Source organism: Schistocerca nitens, chromosome 5 (genome assembly GCF_023898315.1).
Source record: "Schistocerca nitens isolate TAMUIC-IGC-003100 chromosome 5, iqSchNite1.1, whole genome shotgun sequence".
Classification (NCBI taxonomy): domain Eukaryota; kingdom Metazoa; phylum Arthropoda; class Insecta; order Orthoptera; family Acrididae; genus Schistocerca; species Schistocerca nitens.
The window spans coordinates 531,004,214-531,026,479 of NC_064618.1; positions in this window are offsets into that span (position 1 = coordinate 531,004,214).

A 22,266-nucleotide genomic window follows, 5' to 3' on the forward strand; every position below is an offset into this window, starting at 1 on the left:
TGCTAAGAGTATCCTGCGATTTCCACATCGATGGCAACGGGTTATACACAGTGCTGGCGACTACTTTGATGGTCAGTAAAACTCTGAAACACGTATCTATTTTGTACGAGCTGTAAATAAATAGTTGGCTCTATTAAACTTCCAACCCTCGTATTCATGTCAATGGCGCATGAAACCCTGCCACACCCGCTTTAAAATCCCACATATCTGTTGTACCAGGAGACAGGCAGCTTTGGTTCTAGTAAGCAGGTCTACAGGGATTTCATGCACCAACGTTTTGAAGTAAACTCACAGCTAAAGCTCCAGACGTGTGACATCTGGCCATGTGTCAGGACCACCCCTTACAATCCAACTATGAGGGTACATGTTGTTCAGGTGCTTGTGGACATTAACATCGAAGTGGGCTGGTGCACCTTCTTGTTGAAACCAAATCCTTTAGCACACAACAAGAGTTACAGCATCCAAGAACTGTGGCGGCACGTCTCTCATGAACACCAGGTAACGTGGACCAGTCAAACGGGGAGGCAACAAATACGGTTCTGTTAGATGATCTTAGACAATGTCCGCCCATACGTTGTAGGAGAATCTTTGGTCGTGGCCACCGATGCGGGTGGGGTGGGGATATTCCTCACTCCAAACTTTTCAATACATGCATTAATACTGGCGGGCGTCACTCTGAACAATTACTACAGCCTACATTGTTGTTAGGCGGTGTACACTGTGTATGATTGTATCACAATAAATATGCGTTTCCGACCATTAGTTCAGTATCTCAAATAATCTGTTTTGGGACCACTATCACCTGTTTCCATCTGGCTCAAAAGATTTGAGACATCCTCTGGCGCATTTATACCACCGTAGCCACACTGGGCGATCTGAATGAGTGAAATGTCGCATTTGCTCTCTGGCGATGTTCACTTGTTGAAACAGTGGCGACGCTCAGAGCGAGCTGACCTGCTGGCCGGCTGGTGCTGTCGAGGGCGACAGTCGCGTGGTGTGGCGAACTGAGCCGGCCGCGGTTGCGGTGGGCTGCGGTTGTGGCGGTGGGCGGCGGTGGGCGGTGGACGCGGCCCGGCTTGCGGCCGGCTGAATGGCGGCCATTAGCGCCGCACAATGGCCGCGATTAGCGCGGATTAGCGACGGCCGCGTCCCCACACGATCTTCACCAACCAACACGCGCCGCTCCTCGTCTCGTCCTCTCAGTGTACGGGAGAAGCAGCCAGGTAGTTTACTTCGCTGTCACTGGTCTCCTCAGAAAAGAGTCAGCAGCACTAAGAAAACGTTTTCTGTCCCTCTGCCTAGCATAGCGATGTTACCGGCGACAGGGCTACTAAAGCCCAGACTGCATATTATTTAGGTTTCATTCGGAGTATTCTAATGAAATAAGTCGGTGCACACCCACTATCTCGACGAAAGATCCATATCTAAAGAAAGGAAAGTAGCAAAACTCACCCAAATAAACAAGAATGGAAACAAACTTAATCCCCTGAATTATAGACCAATACCACTGACACAGATTTTTAGTTAGATTTCTGAACATATACTGCATTCCATAGTACACTAACGAAAGTCATTGAGTACGTCCTACTATCGTGGCAGACTTCCTTTCGGCAGGGATGGTGTAGCAACTTGACGTGGCGTTGACTCAAGTCGTTGGAAGTCTCCTGCAGAAACATGCAGCCATGCTGCCTCTATAATGCTCCATTTGTGTAGCGTCAACTAAAATTCCGCTTTCAAAGTCTGTTAATTATCGTCGTACTGCCTTAATCTCATCGGAAACCTTTTCAGATGAATCACCTGCGTACGAATAATAGCTCTGCCAACGTACTGCCCTTTTACATCTTGTGTATCCAGTACTACCGCCATGTACACTGAAGCTCCAAAGAAACCGGTATAGGCACCCGTATTCAAATATAGAGATATGGAAATAGGCAGCATGTGCCAACAAGTATCTGGCGCATTTGTTAAATCGGTTACTGCTGCTACAATGCAGGTTATCAAGATTTACGTGAATTTGCGCGTGGTGTTACAGTCGGCGCACGAGCAATGGGACACAGCATCTCCGAGGTAGCGATGAAGTGCAGATTTTCCCTAACTACCATTTTCGAGTGTACCATGAATATCAGGAATCCGGTAGAACATCAAATCGCTGACATCGCTGCGGCCCGAGAAAGATCCTGCAAGAACTGAAACAACGACGACTGGAAAGAAGAAGTGGAGCCCTTCCACAAATTGCTACAGATTTCCGTGCTGTGCCATCAACAAGTGTCAGCGTGCGAATCATTCAACGAAACATCATCGATATGGGCCTTCGAAGCCGAAGGCCCACTAATGTACCTTGATGACTGCACGACAGAAAGCTTTACGCCTCGCCAGGGTCCGTCAACACAGACACTGGACTGTTGATGACTAGAAACATCTTGCCTGGTTGGACGAGTCTCGTTTCACATTGTATCGAGCGGATGGACGTATACGCGTATGGAGACAACCTCATGAATCCATGGGCCCTGCATGTCAGCAGGGGACTGTTCAAGCTGGTGGAAGCTCTGTAATGGTGTGGGGCGTGTACAGTTGGAGAGATATGGGACCCCTGATACGTGTAGATACGACTTAGGTCTGTTAACCTGCATCCATTCACGTCGATTGTGCATTCCGACGGGCTCTGGAAATTCCAGCAGGACAATGCGACACACCACAAATCTATATTTGCTACGGAGTGGCTCCAGGAACACTCTTCTGAGTTTAAACACTTCCTGTGGCCACCATACTCCCCAGACATGAACATTATAGAGCATATCTTACCTGGGATGCCTTGCAACGCGCAGTTCAGAAGAGATCTCCACCCCGTCGTACTGTTACGGATTTATGGACACCCCTGCAGGATTCGTGGTGACAATTCTATCCAGTGCTACTTAAGACATTAGTCGAGTCCATGCCACGTCGTGTTGCTGCACTTCTGCTTGCCCGCGGCGGCCCCACGCTATATTAGGCTGGTGTACCAGTTTATTTGGCTCTTCAGTGTACATGTTCATATGCTATTCCCATGACTTCTGTCATCTCAGAGTAACGAAATATCTGGAACAAATGATCCGTTGACACGTAACCAGCACAGAATCGGAAAGTATCATTGTTGTTAAACACAACTGGCTATTCGTTCATACGAAATAACGAGTGGTATCGACAGAGGATTCCAAATTCTTTCCGTGTTTCTAGATTTCCGGAAAGATTTTAGCACAGTTCCTTACAAGCGCTTCATAGTCAAACCGAGCGTGTAGGGAGTATCGTGTCAGTTGTGCGACTGGGCTCCTGATTTCTTATCACAGAGTAGTAATTGACGGAGAGTCATCGAGTGAAACTGTGGTGACAGTTGGCGTTCCTCATTGAAGTATTATGAGCCCTTTGGTGTTCCTAATCTATAAGAAAGGTTCAGGAAACAATTTGAGCAGCCCTCTTAGACCACAGCAGATGCTGTCATTTGCCTTCTAGTGAACAGAATGGTTTATACAAGATATTTGTTTTGTGTAGGAAGCGGAAATTGATCCTACACTATAAAAATGTTACGTCCTCTTCATGAGTTCTAAAACGAATCCGTTGCTGTTTTGTCCTAGGGGAGACGGTGTCACGGACATGATGCGCGAATTGGGGTGACGATTAAAAAAGAAAGGTGTTTTTCGTCGAGGTGAGATCTTTTCTTGCAATTTCAGTCACCAGCTTTCAGTTCCCAACGCAAAAACTTTTAGTTGTCTCTAACCTACATAGGAAGAAACGACAGAGGTCAAAAAATAAGAAAATGGTTCAAATGGCTCTGAGCACTATGGGACTCAACTGCTGAGGTCATTAGTCCCCTAGAACTTAGAACTAGTTAAACCTAACTAACCTAAGGACATCACAAACATCCATGCCCGAGGCAGGATTCGAACCTGCGACCGTAGCGGTCTTGCGGTTCCAGACTGCAGCGCCTTTAACCGCACGGCCACTTCGGCCGGCAAAAAAAAAAAAAAAAAAAAAAAAAATATAAGAGAAATCACAGGTCGCACGTTAAGATTTAAGTGCACTTTTTTCCTAGGTGCTATCCCAGAACGGTAAAGTAGTCTGAAAGCAAAGACCTTAAACATAAATTGCAGAATAGTCATGCATATGTATAAAGCGCCAACATTAATAAAACCGACCAACTGCAGGGAAAGGAGGAAAAATGGACTTGTGAACATGTGTCTGGGAATGGACGCTTGCAACGATAACAGATCGTCCCGGGACACAGTACAGAGCGTCATCGTGCCCACGCCATAACAGAGTTCAAAGTGGCCTCCATGGGATGCAGTGCACATCGCATCATGGATTGCCGCACTATTTCGCACTTTCCGGCGTTTCCCCAAGTAGTGTCACATGCTGTTGAAGGGTCTGCACATCAAGACCTGCGCAGCAAACACAACGCTTTTCAGATGCCTCCAGAGGTAAAAATCCTGGGGGGTTTTAGCCCAGTGATCCAGCAGGCCATACTACAGGTCCTTCTCGTCCTATCCATCATCTGAGGAAGCTGTTGTTGAAGTGTCGGAAACTGTAATGCTGAAGTGGGGAGGTGCTCCGTCATGCAGACACCACATAACATGTCGTATAGCCAGACAGCCCAGGCAGAGTATTCTGCAGGAAGCTCAGGTACGGTCCTACATCGAGACGTTGTGGTATAATAACTGGTCCAAGTATGTGGTCGCCAAAAATTCCTGCCCACACAATGATGCTGAACCGATGCTGATGAGACGCCTCAACTGGTCCCCGAGGATTATCTGTAGCCCACAGATGACGATTATGCAGGCTGATGATGCCAGTTCTGGTAGATGTTCCTTCGTCAGTAAAGCGGACTGATGACAGAAATCCGATAATTGTTAGGATATGGTTCAAAAACTATCGACAAAATCCTTCCCGTAGAGAGAAATCCATTACTGTTAATGGATAGAAGCACCACTTATACCTGTTACACCCTGTGCAATGAATGGCAACTTTCTTTATATAGGGATAAATACGAGATAATGGGAATTTTAAAACAAACAGAAAGAACCCTCTAGTAATCTATTACAAAATTTGAGGTTAACATCTACCACATCCTAAATCGTATAAACATTTAGTTGGAATACTAAGAAGAGATGTAAAAAGGGACAAACATGTGCAAACAATATTAGGGACAACGAATGTAAGATGGATTTGTTTGATCGTTCTGGGGAAGTACGGTGCATCTGCGCAGTAAACCCCATACAAGAGGCTAGTGCAACGAATTCTAGAGTATTTTTCCAGCTTGTAAAGTTCTTAGCAAGTGCACATGGCGGCAGCCATTGAACAAGCTCAGATTGTATTGTATTGTACTGTATGTTAACCGGGGACCTAGACCCGAAACGACGGAGAGGCTCCGTCCCCGCCGCAGCCGCAGTGGTCCACAACCCCAAGACGATTACCGCAGTCCACTTCACCCCTCCGCCGCCTCACACCGAACACCGAACCCAGGGTTATTGTGCAGTTCGGCCCTTGGTGGACAACCCCACCCCCCACCCCTGCTCGGCTTAGATACTTTCTGCTATGATCGTAACAACACAGTTAACTCCTAAAGAAAATTGACTTAAGAAAACTGTACACAGTGAGATGACAAGAGTCAAGGGATACCTTATAAAATCGGTCGCACCTCCTACTGCCCGGCAGAGTGCGACAACCCTACGAGGCATGAACTCAGCTGTTGGACGTTCCCTCCAGAAATATTGAGCCATGCTGCACTGACTGCCTTATAGATTGTTGTTGTTGTGGTCTTCAGTCCTGAGACTGGTTTGATGCAGCTCTCCATGCTACTCTATCCTGTGCAAGCTTCTTCATCTCCCAGGACCTACTGCAACCCACATCCTTCTGAATCTGCTTAGTGTATTGATCTCTTGGTCTCCCTCTACGATTTTTACCCTCCACGCTGCCCTCCAATGCTAAATTTGTGATCCCTTGATGCCTCAAAACATGTCCTACCAACCGATCCCTTCTTCTAGTCAAGTTGTGCCACAAACTTCTCTTCTCCCCAATCCTATTCAATACCTCCTCATTAGTTACGTGATCTGCCCACCTTATCTTCAGCATTCTTCTGTAGCACCACATTTCGAAAGCTTCTATTCTCTTCTTGTCCAAACTAGTTATCGTCCATGTCTCACTTCCATACATGGCTACACTCCATACAAATACTTTCAGAAACGACTTCCTGACAAATAAATCTATACTCGATGTTAACAAATTTCTCTTCTTGAGAAACGCTTTCCTTGCCGTTGCCAGTCTACATTTTATATCCTCTCTACTTCGACCATCATCGGTTATTTTACTCCCTAAATAGCAAAACTCCTTTACTACTTTAAGTGTCTCATTTCCTAATCTAATTCCCTCAGCATCACCTGACTTGACTACATTCCATTATCCTCGTTTTGCTTTTGTTGATGTTCATCTTATATCCTCCTTTCAAGACACTGTCCATTCCGTTCAACTGCTCTTCCAAGTCCTTTGCTGTCTCTGACAGAATTACAATGTCATCGGCGAACCTCAAAGTTTTTACTTCTTCTCCATGGATTTTAATACCTACTCCGAATTTTTCTTTTGTTTCCTTTACTGCTTGCTCAATATACAGATTGAATAACATCGGGGAGAGGCTACAACCCTGTCTCACTCCTTTCCCAACCACTGCTTCCCTTTCATGCCCCTCGACTCTTATAACTGCCATCTGCTTTCTGTACAAATTGTAAATAGCCTTTCGCTCCCTGTATTTTACCCCTGCCACCTTTAGAATTTGAAAGAGAGTATTCCAGTCAACATTGTCAAAAGCTTTCTCTAAGTCTACAAATGCTAGAAACGTAGGTTTGCCTTTTCTTAATCTTTCTTCCAAGATAAGTCGTAAGGTCAGTATTGCCTCACGTGTTCCAACATTTCTACGGAATCCAAACTGATCTTCCCCGAGGTCGGCTTCCACCAGTTTTTCCATTCGTCTGTAAAGAATTCGCGTTAGTATTTTGCAGCTGTGACTTATTAAACTGATAGTTCGGTAATTTTCACATCTGTCAACACCTGCTTTCTTTGGGATTGGAATTATTATATTCTTCTTGAAGTCTGAGGGTATTTCGCCTGTCTCATACATCGTGCTCACCAGATGGTAGAGTTTTGTCATGACTGGCTCTCCCGAGGCCATCAGTAGTTCTAGTGGAATGTTGTCTACTCCCGGGGCCTTGTTTCGACTCAGGTCTTTCAGTGCTCTGTCAAACTCTTCACGCAGTATCTTATCTCTCATTTCGTCTTCATCTACATCCTCTTCCATTTCCATAATATTGTCCTGAAGTACATCTCCCTTGTATAAACCCTCTATATACTCCTTCCACCTTTCTGCCTTCCCTTCTTTGCTTAGAACTGGGTTTCCATCTGAGCTCTTGATATTCATACAAGTGGTTCTCTTCTCTCCAAAGGTCTCTTTAATTTTCCTATAGGCAGTATCTATCTTACCCCTAGTGAGACAAGCCTCTACATCCTTACATTTGTCCTCTAGCCATCCCTGCTTAGCCATTTTGCACTTCCTGTCGATTTCATTTTTGAGACGTTTGTATTCCTTTTTGCCTGCTTCATTTACTGCATTTTTATATTTTCTCCTTTCATCAATTAAATTCAATATTTCTTCTGTTACCCAAGGATTTCTATTAGCCCTCGTCTTTTTACCTACTTGATCGTCTGCTGCCTTCACCACTTCATCCCTCAGAGCTACCCATTCTTCTTCTACTGTATTTCTTTCCCCCATTCCTGTCAATTGTTCCCTTATGCTCTCCCTGAAACTCTCTGCAACCTCTGGTTCTTTCAGTTTATCCAGGTCCCATCTCCTTAAATTCCCACCTTTTTGCAGTTTCTTCAGTTTCAATCTGCAGTTCATAACCAATAGATTGTGGTCAGAATCCACATCTGCCCCAGGAAATGTCTTACAATTTAAAACCTGGTTCCTAAATCTCTGTCTTACCATTATATAATCTATCTGAAACCTGTCAGTATCTCCTGGCTTCTTCCATGTATACAGCCTCCTTTCATGATTCTTGAACCAAGTGTTAGCTATGATTAAGTTATGCTCTGTGCAAAATTCTACAAGGCGGCTTCCTCTTTCATTCCTTCCCCCCAATCCATATTCACCTACTATGTTTCCTTCTCTCCCTTTTCCTACTGACGAATTCCAGTCACCCATGACTATTAAATTATCGTCTCCCTTCACTACCTGAATAATTTCTTTTATCTCGTCATACATTTCATCTATTTCTTCATCATCTGCGGAGCTAGTTGGCATATAAACTTGTACTACTGTAGTAGGCATGGGCTTTGTGTCTATCTTGGCCACAATAATGCGTTCACTATGCTGTTTGTAGTAGCTAACCCGCACTCCTATTTTTTTATTCATTATTAAACCTACTCCTGCATTACCCCTATTTGATTTTGTATTTATAACCCTGTAATCACCTGACCAAAAGTCTTGTTCCTCCTGCCACCGAACTTCACTAATTCCCACTATATCTAACTTTAACCTATCCATTTCCCTTTTCAAATTTTCTAACCTACCTGCCCGATTAAGTGATCTGACATTCCACGCTCCGATCCGTAGAACGCCAGTTTTCTTTCTCCTGATAACGACGTCCTCTTGAGTAGTCCCCGCCCGGAGATCCGAATGGGGGACTATTATACCTCCGGAATATTTTACCCAAGAGGACGCCATCATCATTTAATCATACAGTAGAGCTGCATGTCCTCGGGAAAAATTACGGCTGTAGTTTCCCCTTGCTTTCAGCCGTTCGCAGTACCAGCACAGCAAGGCCGTTTTGGTTAATGTTACAAGGCCAGATCAGTCAATCATCCAGACTGTTGCCCCTGCAACTACTGAAAAGGCTGCTGCCCCTCTTGAGGAACCACATGTTTGTCTGGCCTCTCAACAGATACCCCTCCGTTGTGGTTGCACCTACGGTACGGCCATCTGTATCGCTGAGGCACGCAAGCCTCCCCACCAACGGCAAGGTCCATGGTTCATGGGGGGCCCTATAGATTATGTCCATAAATATTCGATGGGATTCATGGTGGGCGAGCCGTGTGGCGAAATCGTTAGCTGAACTGTCCACAATGTTCTTCAAACTAATCGCAAACAACTGCGACCTGGTGACATGGCACATTGTCATCCTTAAAAGTCCTATCGTTACTTGGGAACATGAAGCCCATGAAAGGCGCAAAATGGTTTTCAAGTAGCTGAACATAAACATTACGAGTTCAGGTGGACCGGAGGACCAACTCCATTGTACACTACTAGGCTTTAAAATTGCTACAGCACGAAGATGACGTGCTACAGACGCGAAATTTAACCGACAGGAAGAAGATGACGTGATATGTAAATGATTAGCTTTTAAGAGCATTCACACAAGGTTGGCGCCGGTGGCGACACCTACAACGTGCTGACATGAGGAAATTTTCCAACTGATTTCTCATACACAAATAGCAGTTGACCGCCGTTGCCTGGTGAAACGTTGTTGTGATGCCTCGTGTAAGGAGGAGAAATGCGTACCATCACGTTTCCGACTTTGATAAAAGTCGAATTGTAGCCTATCGCGATTGCGGTTTATCGTATCGCGACATTGCTCCTCGCGTAGGTCGAGATCCAATGACTGTTAGCAGAATATGGCAACGGTTGGTTCAAGAGGGTAATAAGGAACGCCGTGCTGGATCCCAACGGCCTCGTATCACTAGCAGTCGACATGACAGGCATCTTATCCTCATGGCTGTAACGGATCGTGTAGCCACGTCTCGATCCCTGAGTCAACAGATGGCGACGTTTTCAAGACAACAACCATCTGCCCGAACAGTTCGACGACGTTTGCAGCAGCATGGACTATCAGCTCGGAGACCATGGCTGCGGGTACCCTTGACGCTGCATCAGAGACAGGAGCGCCTCCGATGGTGTACTCAACGACGAACCTGGGTGCACGAATGGCAAAACGTCATTTTTTCGGATGAATCCAGGTTCTGTTTACAGCATCATAATGGTCGCATCCGTGTTTGGCGACATCGCGGTGAACGCATATTGGAAGCGTGTATTCGTCATCGCCATACTGTGTTGACAGATGTGAAAATTACCGAACTATCAGTTTAATAAGTCACAGCTGCAAAATACTAACGCGAATTCTTTACAGACGAATGGAAAAACTGGTAGAAGCGGACCTCGGGGAAGATCAGGTTGGATTCCGTAGAAATGTTGGAACACGTGAGGCAATACTAACCTTACGACTTATCTTAGAAGAAAGATTAAGAAAAGGCAAACCTACGTTTCTAGCATTTGTAGACTTGGAGAAAGCTTTTGACAACGTTAATTGGAATACTCTTTTTCAAATTCTGAAGGTGGCAGGGGTAAAATACAGGGAGCGAAAGGCCATTTACAATTTGTACAGAAACCAGATGGCAGTTATAAGAGTCGAGGGGCATGAAAGGGAAGCAGTGGTTGGGAAAGGAGTGAGACAGGGTTGTAGCCTCTCCCCGATGTTATTCAATCTGTATATTGAGCAAGCAGTAAAGGAAACAAAAGAAAAATTCGGAGTAGGTATTAAAATTCATGGAGAAGAAGTAAAAACTTTGAGGTTCGCCGATGACATTGTAATTCTGTCAGAGACAGCAAAGGACTTGGAAGAGCAGTTGAACGGAATGGACAGTGTCTTGAAAGGAGGATATAAGATGAACATCAACAAAAGCAAAACGAGGATAACGGAATGTAGTCAAATTAAATCGGGTGATGCTGAGGGGATTAGATTGGGAAATGAGACACTTAAAGTTGTAAAGGAGTTTTGCTATTTAGGGAGTAAAATAACTGATGATGGTCGAAGTAGAGAGGATATAAAATGTAGACTGGCAATGGCAAGGAAATCGTTTCTGAAGAAGAGAAATTTGTTAACATCGAGTATAGATTTAAGTGTCAGGAAGTCGTTTCTGAAAGTATTTGTATGGAGTGTAGCCATGTATGGAAGTGAAACATGGACGATAACCAGTTTGGACAAGAAGAGAATAGAAGCTTTCGAAATGTGGTGCTACAGAAGAATGCTGAAGATAAGGTGGGCAGATCACGTAACTAATGAGGAGGTATTGAATAGGATTGGGGAGAAGAGAAGTTTGTGGCACAACTTGACTAGAAGAAGGGATCGGTTGGTAGGACATGTTTTGAGGCATCAAGGGATCACAAATTTAGCATTGGAGGGCAGCGTGGAGGGTAAAAATCGTAGAGGGAGACCAAGAGATCAATACACTAAGCAGATTCAGAAGGATGTAGGTTGCAGTAGGTACTGGGAGATGAAGAAGCTTGCACAGGATAGAGTAGCATGGAGAGCTGCATCAAACCAGTCTCAGGACTGAAGACCACAACAACAACATACTGGGCTATCACCTGGGGTGCCACTGGTTACACGTCTCGGTCACCTCTTGTTCGCATTGACGGCACTTCGAAGAGTGGACGTTACATTTAAGATGCGTTCCGACCCGTGGCTCTACCCTCTTTCGATCCCTGCGAAACCTTATATTTCAGCAGGATAATGCCCTATCGCCTGTTGCAGGTCCTGTACGGGCTTTTCTGGATACATAAAATGTTCGACTGCTGCCCTGGCCAGCACATTCTCCAGATCTCTCACCAATTGGTAACGTCTGTTCAATGGTGGCCGAGCAACTGGCTCGTCACAATACGCCAGTCACTACTCTTGATGAACTGTGGCATCGTGTTGAAGCTGCATGGGCAGCTGTACCTGTACACGCCATCCAAGCTCTGACTCAATGCCCAGGCGTATCAAGGCCGTTATTACGGCCAGAGGTGGTTGTTCTGGGTACTGATTTCTCAGGCTCTATGCACCCAAATTGCGTGAAAATGTAATCACATGTCAGCTCTAGTATAATATATTTGTCCAATGAATACCCTTCTATCATCTGCATTTTTCTTGGTGTAGCAATTTTAATGACCAGTAGTATATGTAAGCACAATCCACACCATTACGGAGCAACTACCAACCTGCACAGTGCATTGTTGACAACTTGTGTCCATGGCTTTGTGGGGTCTGCGCCACATTCGAACCCTACCATCAGCTTTTGCCATCTGAAATCGGGACTCATCCGACCAGGCCACGGTTTTCCATACGTCTAGGGTCCAACCGATTTGGTTTCGAACCATGGAGAGGCACTGCAGGCGATGTCGTCCTGTTAGTAAAGGCCCTTGCGTCGGTGTTCTGTTGCCAAAGCCCTTTAACGTCATATTTCGCCACGCTGCCGTAACAGATTCGTTCGTCGTAAGTCCCACATTGATTTCTGCTGTTATGTCAAGCAGTCTGTTAGCAGTGACAAATCTACGCAAACGCCGCTGCTTTCGGTCTTTAAGTGAAGACACAATGCCTGAAATTTGGTTTTCTGGGTACGCTTTTGGACCCCTAACAGTTTCCGAAATGAAATGTCCCATGCGTCTAGTTCCGACTACCATTCCGGGTTCAGTCTTTTAATTCACGTTGTGCGGCCATAATCACGTCGGGAAGTGTTTCACATGAATCACCTGGGTGCAAATGACAACTTTGCCAATGCACTACCCTATTATACTTTGTATTTGCGATACTACCCTCAGTTGTATATGTGCATCTCGCTACCCCACGACTTTTGCTGCTCAGAAATGAAGAACCCATGTTGTATGAAGCTCTCATCTACAATATCATATTGTGCAAATTATTACTTATCATTAAAGTTAGAGTCTAACTACGGAGTATGGGTATCGATTGTGAAGCATAGTGTGTTATTCTTGTCGGCGATTGTAGCGGGAGACGTGATTATTTTTTCTTGGGCGTAATGTACTTCGGTGTGCGGCGGGATGATCAAATGTTGTTCGTCGGTGTATAAGCAATACGAATTACGTAAACGAAATTTTGATAACCGCAGAAAACGTAGGGCCTATATGCTAATAGATGCGTATCTGGCAGAATAGAAAAGGTATCGTTACGTTTGAGCTTCTTCTACACCTACGTCGTGTGTTGATGCTGCACGTTTTTGCACCTTGTAGTATAACATTCAAGTACTGACGATGGGAGGAGGCTAGGTGGTGATTCGGCTACAGGGTACAGATTAACGGCTGCCACGACGTGTACGTGGTGGTGATGGGTCGGTGAACTGACGCTGCAAGGAAACCCGCAGCGCAGAAATGAAGTGCGAGGAACTGTTCGAACAATTTCACGCTGTTACAAGCATACGTATTTTTAAAATTGCCCCCAGGTACCAATAAATATAACTGTGTAACTGATAAGCTCAACAAGTAGTGTATCGTGATCTCATTGTTGCAAAATTTTAAATATTTTCTTACCCAGTTTCGATTGGAACTGTGGCGTCTGCTCTCCTAGTTGACACGACTCGGCGGTGATGGTTGTCCCAGTCGGTAAGACGTGGAACGGCGTCCGTCGCTCACGACAACGCCACCCTGTAACTACTAGAAAAACACAAACTCCTCGCGTGGTTTTCTTTTGTTGTGCGTCCGCGACAGACTTTTCAGCTTGCGCGAACTGGCTAACTGTAGTTCTTCTTTCTATTATATCCGATTAGATAATGGTTGTTGAATATTAATAATATAAAGTCTTGAATCTTCAATCCACCACCCAAGTCGTGGCCACATTATGGAATTGCGAGGATGTTAAGTTAATAAATTGTTATGCCGTTGTCAAGACGTCGCCAGGTCGCGTAATTCCAGAGATAGCATATACTTAAGCAATGTTGGGAATGTGTCGTATCTTGAGACAAATCGATGACTGTTCACTGTTAAATAATGATGAATTCACTTTTCACTTCATAATATTCTTCATATTCTTTCATTTAGTCTCTATTTCATGATAAATATTATTATTCACATGACATTCGTGTTGATCAAATTATCACAAGTGTAAATTTTGTCGTCAGTAGCTGCCGTCACTGTCAGGATGACTAATTTTCCAACTTATTTTACAAAAAAGGGTTGTTTACTAGGGTTTCTGTAATTGGAGTGTAACAGAACGGAACCGAGGATCAAGGTTTAGCTCTCCAGTCAGCCACTTATTCTTCGGTCGCAGGTGCGAATCCTGCCTAGGGCATGGATGTGTGTGATGTCCTTATGTTAGTAATGTTTAAGTAGTTCTAAGTCCAGGGGACTGATGTCCTTAGATGTTGAGCCCCATAGTGCATAGAGCCATTTGAACCGTTTGAATCCACAGTGATTCAGAGCCGACATGAAACTGTAAATCAATTCTGAGGTTGGGAGAAGACACCTCCAATACGACTATGCCCAGTTAAACATTGGTAAGTTCAAAGCAATCTTTGAGTCGGTAACAACTGTACCTTTTTATCTTCTTCCCCAGTTGCTGTATTTAACAGTAAAGAATTTAATGAACTTTAGTTTTAATTTTACAGCATCCCACAACCTCAGAAAGTATTACAAAACTTGGAAATATTTATTCTGTGTTGTCTAATACAGTTGTTGTGGATGCTAAATTCACCTAGTGAAAAACATGCATTTTAATACCATTCAGGTATCCTGCTGCTCACAAGTGAACAAAAGTTTGCAAATTTTCTATTTTAAACGTTCTTGCAGTGATTTTCTATAGAACTTGATTTTATTTAAAAAGTCAGGCTGTATTAATGTTGCGGATGTAACAGAGTCTGTAAAGACTTCTTCATATTTCCTGCTTCATCTAACTGTATTTTTTTGGGTTATTTCTCTGCCGATGTTCTCTACTATTACTTGCCTTTCGGTGGTCTGTCCAAAGTGTGTAATGGGATACAATATAGTAACAATTATTTCCAATCTTTGGTCAGCTCCGTCACTGAAGGCACACTTATTGGCGAATTAGGTGAGTTGTTCGAGCGCTGCCTATCAGCATTAGGAAGCGCTACTTTCGATTTTAAAATTTACTGGACATGCCCACAGGCTTGACTCTTGCTGATATATTTACGTTGTTCTATTCGCAGTTATACGTGTGGTATAGCAACCATCTCTAGTATACTGACGCGTTTTCGGGCGTCAGCAAACTTTTTTACTCTATGCAATACAGTGGTTCACGCTTCAAGCGTATGTAAGGGATCTGAGTGCTTTAATTGCTGTGAAACTACAGTGCAATTTAATCACTGTATCAGTTCAGAGTGAGAACGCACGAACTGTCCAAATGTGTTATTTATTTAACACAGCATGTTTCGTGACGACATGATGCCATTATAAAGTTTTATAAAACAGGAAGAACACAAATCATTACTTTGCTTTATGACACTTAACACTTAGATGTAATGGAAGGCTGTAGTGCCACACAGAAATACGTACCTTAAAATTAATGTGTCATTAGCCACAGTAAAAACTAAGAAGTAAGCTGCAGATGAATTGCCAAACATGTAAGATTGTTTATTACACATATCATCGGATAACAATGAAATTATGTCGTCCCAAAACATGTTTTGTTAAGTGCATTCTAAGACAAAAACGACGCACCACGAAGGAATTATGCAGATGGGGCGGAAATCGGTTGACGTTACGTACAAGTACAGACAATAAAATGATTATAGTTTCAGAAAAATTGGTTGAATTATTCAGTAGAAAGAGCTTCACACATTGAGCAAATCAATAACGCGTTGCTTCACCTCTGGCCCTTATGCAAGTAGTTATTCGGCTTGTTAGAGATTCACAGAGTGGTTGTATGTCCTCCTGAGGGACATCGTGCCAAGCCTTCTCTGCGCGATAACAATGGAGATACTATCGAAGACAGTGCTGCCAAAGCAGAGTTACTAAACACAGCCTTCCGAAATGCCATCACAAAAGAAGACGAAGTAAATATTCCAGAATTAGAATCGAGAACAGCTGTCAACATGAGTAACGTAGAAGTAAATATCCTCGGGGTAGCGAAGCAATTCAAATCACTTAATAAAAGCAAGTCTTCTGGTCCAGACTGTATACCAGTTAGGTTCCTTTCCGAGTATGCTGATGCATTAGCTCCATACTTAACAGTCATATACAACCGTTCGCTCGACGAACAAAACGTACGCAAAGACTGGAAAGTTGCACAGGTCACACCAATATTTAAAAAAAAATAGTAGGAGTAATACACTAAATTACAGGCCCACATCGTTAACGTCGAAATGCAGCAGGATTTTAGAACATATATTGTGTTCGAGCATTATGAATTACCTCGAAGGAAACGGACTATTGACACACAGTCGACATGGGTTTAGAAAACATCTTTCCTGTGAAACACAACCAGTTCTTTATTCACATGAAGTGCTGAGTGCTATTGGCAAGGGATTTCAGATCGATTCCACATTCCTGGATTTCCGGAAGGCTTTTGACACTGTACAACACAAGCGGCTCGTAGTGAAATTGCGTGCTTATGTAATAACGTGTCAGTTATATGACTGGATTTGCGATTTCCTGTCAGAGAGGTCACAGTTCGTAGTAATTGACGGAAAGTCATCGAGTAAAACAGAAGTGATTTCAGGTGTTCCCCAAGTTAGTGTTATAGGCCCTTTGCTGTTCCTTATCTATATAAACGATTTGGGAGACAATGTGAGCAGCCGTCTTCGGTTGTTTGCAGATGACGCTGTCGTTTATCGACTAATAAAGTCATCAGGAGATCAAAACAAACTGCAAAACGATTAAGAAAAAATATCTGAATGGTGCGAAAAGTGGCAGTTGACCCTAAATAACGAAAAGTGTGAGGTCATCCACATGACTGCTAAAAGGAACTCGTTAAACTTCGGTTACACGATAAATCAGTCTAATCTAAAAGCCGTAAATTCAACTAAATACCTAGGTATTACAATTACGAACAACTTAAATTGGAAAGACCACATAGAAAATGTTGTGGGGAAAGCTAACCAAAGACTGCGTTTTATTGGCAGGACACTTAGAAAATGTAACAGACCTACTAAGGAGACTGCCTACACTACGCTTGTCCGTACTCTTTTAGAATGCTGCGGCGCAGTGTGGGATCCTTACCAGATAGGACTGTCGGTGTACATCGAAAAAGTTCAAAGAAAGGCAGCACTTTTTGTATTATCGCGAAATACGGGAGAGAGTGTCACAGAAATGATACAGGATTTGGGCTGGAAATTATTAAAAGAAAGGCGTTTCTCGTTGCGACTGAATCTTCTCACGAAATTCCAATCATCAGCTTTCTCCTCCGAATGCGAAAATATTTTGTTGACACCGATCTACATACGGAGGAACTATCACCACGATAAAATAAGGGAAATCGGAGCTCGGACGGAAAGATATAAGTGTTAATTCTTTCCGCCCACTATACGAGACTGGAATAATAGAGAATTGTGAAGGTGGTTCGATGAACCCTCTGCCAGGCACTTAAATGTGATTTGCAGAGTATCCATATAGATGTAGATGAAGTTCTGTCCAAGTGGAACGTCATATCGTCAAAACCCAAACTGGTTGGAGGACCTGCTCATAATGCTCCAAACGGTCTCAGTTGGGAAGAGATACGGCGAACCTGCTGGCCAAGGTAAGGTTTGGCAAGCACGAAAACAAGCGTAAGGAACTCTCGCTGTGTGTGGGCAGACATTATCTATGTGAAAGGTAAGCCCAGGACGACTTGCTATCACGGCCAAAAAAAACGGCGCATAGAAATTCGCTGACGTGTGCTGTAACGATAGTGCGAATGACAAAAAAGGATTCCTGCTCTGAAATGAAATGGCACCAAGACCACCCACTCATGGTTATCGGACCGTATGGCGGGCGACAGTCAGGTTGTTATTCCACCGCTGTTCGGGGCGTTCCCAGACACGCCTGGTCATCGGGTTCATTTCGAAGCCAGACTCATTGCTGAAGACAGTTATATTCCGGTCAGTGGAATTCCAGGCCGAATTGGCCCTACACCACTGCAAACAGAATTGTTGGTGTACTCAGGTCAACAGTAGTCGGCGTAAGGGATGAAGTGAGGTCAGCCTCCTGTCTGTGAACCGCCTATTAATGGTGCTTGTGGTCACAGAAACACCATTTGCACGTCGAATAGATGATAATGAGGAATCCGTGGCGCTGGCTGCCTCTCTGACGATTGCTTGGTACTCACGCTTCTGCCGTTTCCCTTGATCGACCACTTCCTTCTTGACACCGTGTTCGACCCTCTTTCTCGCATTCCTACCATTATTGTTGAATATTGGTATCGCTCCTATTCAAATGTCGAGCGATTGGCCGATTATTCCAGTCAGCTTCTTTGAACCCAACTACACGTCCTCTATCAAATGCGGGCATTTGCGTATATAATTCATGTGCCAGTCTGCGGGGCATAGTTACTGTACATCAGAGTACACGATATTAAACTCGCATACAGTTTACGAAATGGTTCAAATGGCTCTGAGCACTATGGGACTCAACTTCTGAGGTCATCAGTCCCCTAGAACTTAGAACTACTTAAACCTAACTAACCTAAGGACATCACACACATCCATGCCCGAGGCAGGATTCGAACCTGCGACCGTAGCGGTCCCGCGGTTCCAGACTGTAGCGCCTAGAACCGCTCGGCCACCACGGCCGGCGTTGCATTAAACCATTGCGGTAGAAATGAAATAACTCATTTAAGATACAGAGAAAGCTGCAACTGAAGAATAAAAATTGACAATCTGTTTAAAACACTGTATATTTGTCTTTCAGTCCTAATGCATATGGTTATTACCCACAATGATATTTATCTCAATTATCAGTGTTATCATTGACGTTTAACTTACGTTGATTTTTCAGTGATCAGTTTCGAATGAAAATGCAGTTAATGTATATTGATGAAAGCTCTCTAGTTCCAGAAGGTTTGGAGTATAGAGGCACCACCACATTACTGATGAAATGTCGCTAACAATATATCCCTTTATTTATACGCGAAGTGCAAGAGCTTTTCTTTGGGATAGATTAGACATCCTTTTTGTTCGATAGATCCATGGTGAGGAGATATTCACGGATGTGCAACGTATCCTAAAAAATAACACGCAACACATATTTTCAAAAAAACAATTGAGGCAGCGCGGTGTGGTATTCTTACCAGATAGGACTGACGGAGTACATCGAAAAAGTTCAAAGAAAGGCAGCACTTTTTGTGTTATCGCGAAATATGGGAGAGAGAGTTACAGAAATGGTACAGGATTTGGGCTGGACATCATTAAAAGAAAGTCGTTTTTCGTTGCGACGGAATCTTCTCACGAAATTCCAATCACCAACTTTCTCCTCCGAATGCAAAAATATTTTGTTGACTCCGACCTACATAGGGAGGAACGATCACCACGATAAAATAAGGGAAATCAGAGCTCGTACGTAAAGATATGTGTGTTCATTCTTTTCGCGCGCTATACGAGATTTGAATAATAGAGAAATGTGAAGGTGGTTCGATACCAGGCACTTAAATGTGATTTTCCATGTAGATGTAGATGTAGAGGTATGGTAAATTTCCTTCTAATGAACGTAAGTGAATAGATCCTTGTGTTCGTGGAATTAGACAAAAAAAATCTTCATTTTCATTTACGAAGTTCCAACTCCGTAGAATTAGCCGAAAAAAAATCTTCATTTCCATTTAATAAGTGACAACGAACGCCTCACAAAAAATTAAAATGTGCAGTACAATGATGGGCATTTGGAAAGTTCTCAATTTTTATAGACACGCACGTCAAACAAAAAATCAATTTACGACTCTTATTTGTGTTGATAACATTAGTAAATGCAGATGAGCAGACGACAGATTTTACTTAACGCCCACATTATTCGATCCTACGAAAATTTTTTGAGTGTAGTAGAATTCAACCCCGCCAATAAAAACTTTACGCCCCTCTTAAACTGAATTTCATAAGTAATTCAAATTTTTATGGCCACTGGAAAGTTATTAAAAACGTGTGTTCATGAATAACGGACACCTTCCTGGATCAAAGTAAGTGGCTTACAATCTTTATAAAGGTCATTCTTATTTCTAGTATTGATTCATTAGTAACACACACTTCGAAAGCCTACTGTCACATGGTTAATGTCTAATTTTCTTAAGTGAACATGAATCATGTGTTTGACAGTCTTTATAAGTTGCCGTAGCCGGAGATCTAAATTTGGATTGTTTGAAGAGAAGAGAACAGATGCCCTTTTCGGTTCAGTTTAGCTTTTGGAAAAGAGTAAAGAAAAACTTTATACCGTTGTTAGATAACGAAACAGATGGCGACTTGCATTGGCAAAGGCTCACATCTGCGCCTCCTTTTATGGTGAGACATGCATATTAACGCTCAGAGTGACGGTCATTATCTTGTTTCGTGCATCACAGCGCCACTTGTTTGCCATGTAGACGGTGAGAGCGATACTCCCACAGTGATGCGTTGACGTCTGTGCCACACACGAAAAGTAAAGCTCTAATTAGTTGTAAAATCTAGGAGCACATCTCTCGCATCACTTTGCATACATCTGCGGCTAAATTCGAGAACAGGAGGCGGGGTGACGAAACCGTTGTCGGGGCGTCGACACTGGCTGGAGATGCGGCGCTGCAAGCTGCAGGGGATGGGCCGGCTGGCGGGTGTGTCAATATTTGACGGCCGCCTTTGTGCTATGATTTAGCGGCCGATCTCGGCCATAAATCCAGCGCCGCGCGAGCCGCCCGATAAGATCGAAGGAGGAGGTGCGGCCTGCAACAGGCCAGCACCGCCACACACCTGGCCGGCTCTCTCCGCCAGCGCTCAGCTGGCGACCAGGGTTCAACATCCTGGGCCAAACACATGGCGAGTCAGAGCGGCTACCACGCGTTATTTAAAAATTAGACACAAATTTACACTCACTTCATAGCTAAGGCAATTTGGAATTATCATTTCGTCCACATTGGGATCATTAAAGATAAGAAATGTAGGGGAAAGAAGGGTAAAAGTGGCCACTGCTTATTTGATGTCTTCAACAGTGCTGCTTCCTACCGAGATGTGGCCAAACTAGGTATAATCGACACAATTAGTGATGTCAGTGACGCTGACAAAGGAAGCTTGCTCCGTCATCTTTCTGTGAAAACATTTAAGTTTTTCTACCGTTTGATGTAAGGTAAGTCACACATATTACTTCAATTGCTTCACTTTTGTGTAGAGCAATAGGTTTTTACGATATACGGTTCACGCAATGCCTTTCGGCGTGCAACACAATTGACTGTCGTTTCCTTTAGTTGTATCGTTTCGCGTGTGAACCACTGATGCAGACATAGCGTCCGATCGGGAAAACTGGCCACGCAACACGTCAGGAAGAGTGGCCAAGATGGCCACGATTCATTTTCAACCTGTTAATCCCAATGAGATTTACCTAACTCCATATTTTATGCATAATATAACGACTGAAATTAAAACATTAAAAATCGTTTTATACATAAAACTAATATCCGTTATTCTGCTCTTCCTGCAAGAATTTGCAAGAGCCTTAAGACGCCAAGAAAATACATCCAGAAAACTGAGAAACAAACATGGGACCCTGTTGCGATCCAAACGGCAATTGAAGCAGTAAATAATGATAACATTCCTTTTCCAGCAGCAGCAAAACAATTCAATATTCCACATAATACGCTAAAACGAAGAAAAAAAAGAGATGCATTTGTCAGTAAAAAGATTATGGGTAGCTTACGCGCAGTTTTCAGTGAAGAACAAAAGCAATAAATCCTTAATTATATGTTTGAAATGGAATAGCAATTTTATGGAATTATAGTCAATGACCTCCAGCGATCAGCAGTCCATTTGGCAGAGCGTAGCAAAATATCACATTGTTTAAACAAAGAGTCTGGATTGGCAGGCAAAGACTGGGTGGCGTGCTTTAGAGAAAGGCATCCTAGTAGAATTCAAAAATCTTAGCAGTAATCCACGTGCTTTAAAATCTAAACTGTTGAGTTTCCTCATGGGTCACTCCTATTCTGTAGAGGAGTTCCTTGAAAAATTAAGCTGATTCTTATTGTATTGCTGATAGCCTTTACTTAAACTTATGGACTGCCTTTATTCAGGTTCATGAACATTTATTTTTATCTGTTATTACTTTTATGCTGTAATTTCATGTACTGACACGTTCCATGACCTTGGAGATTTGCTCCTCAATTTGGTCCTACGGAACTTGACGTGTAAATAAAAAAAAAAAATGTTAGTCTTAGGGAGCCAGAATCCTCCTCTATGCCTAGGGCATAAGCGTTTAACAAGCTGAACGTAGACAAGTTTTTTGACAACCTTAAAACACTGCAAGATAAATCATTTCTTCCTGGTCAT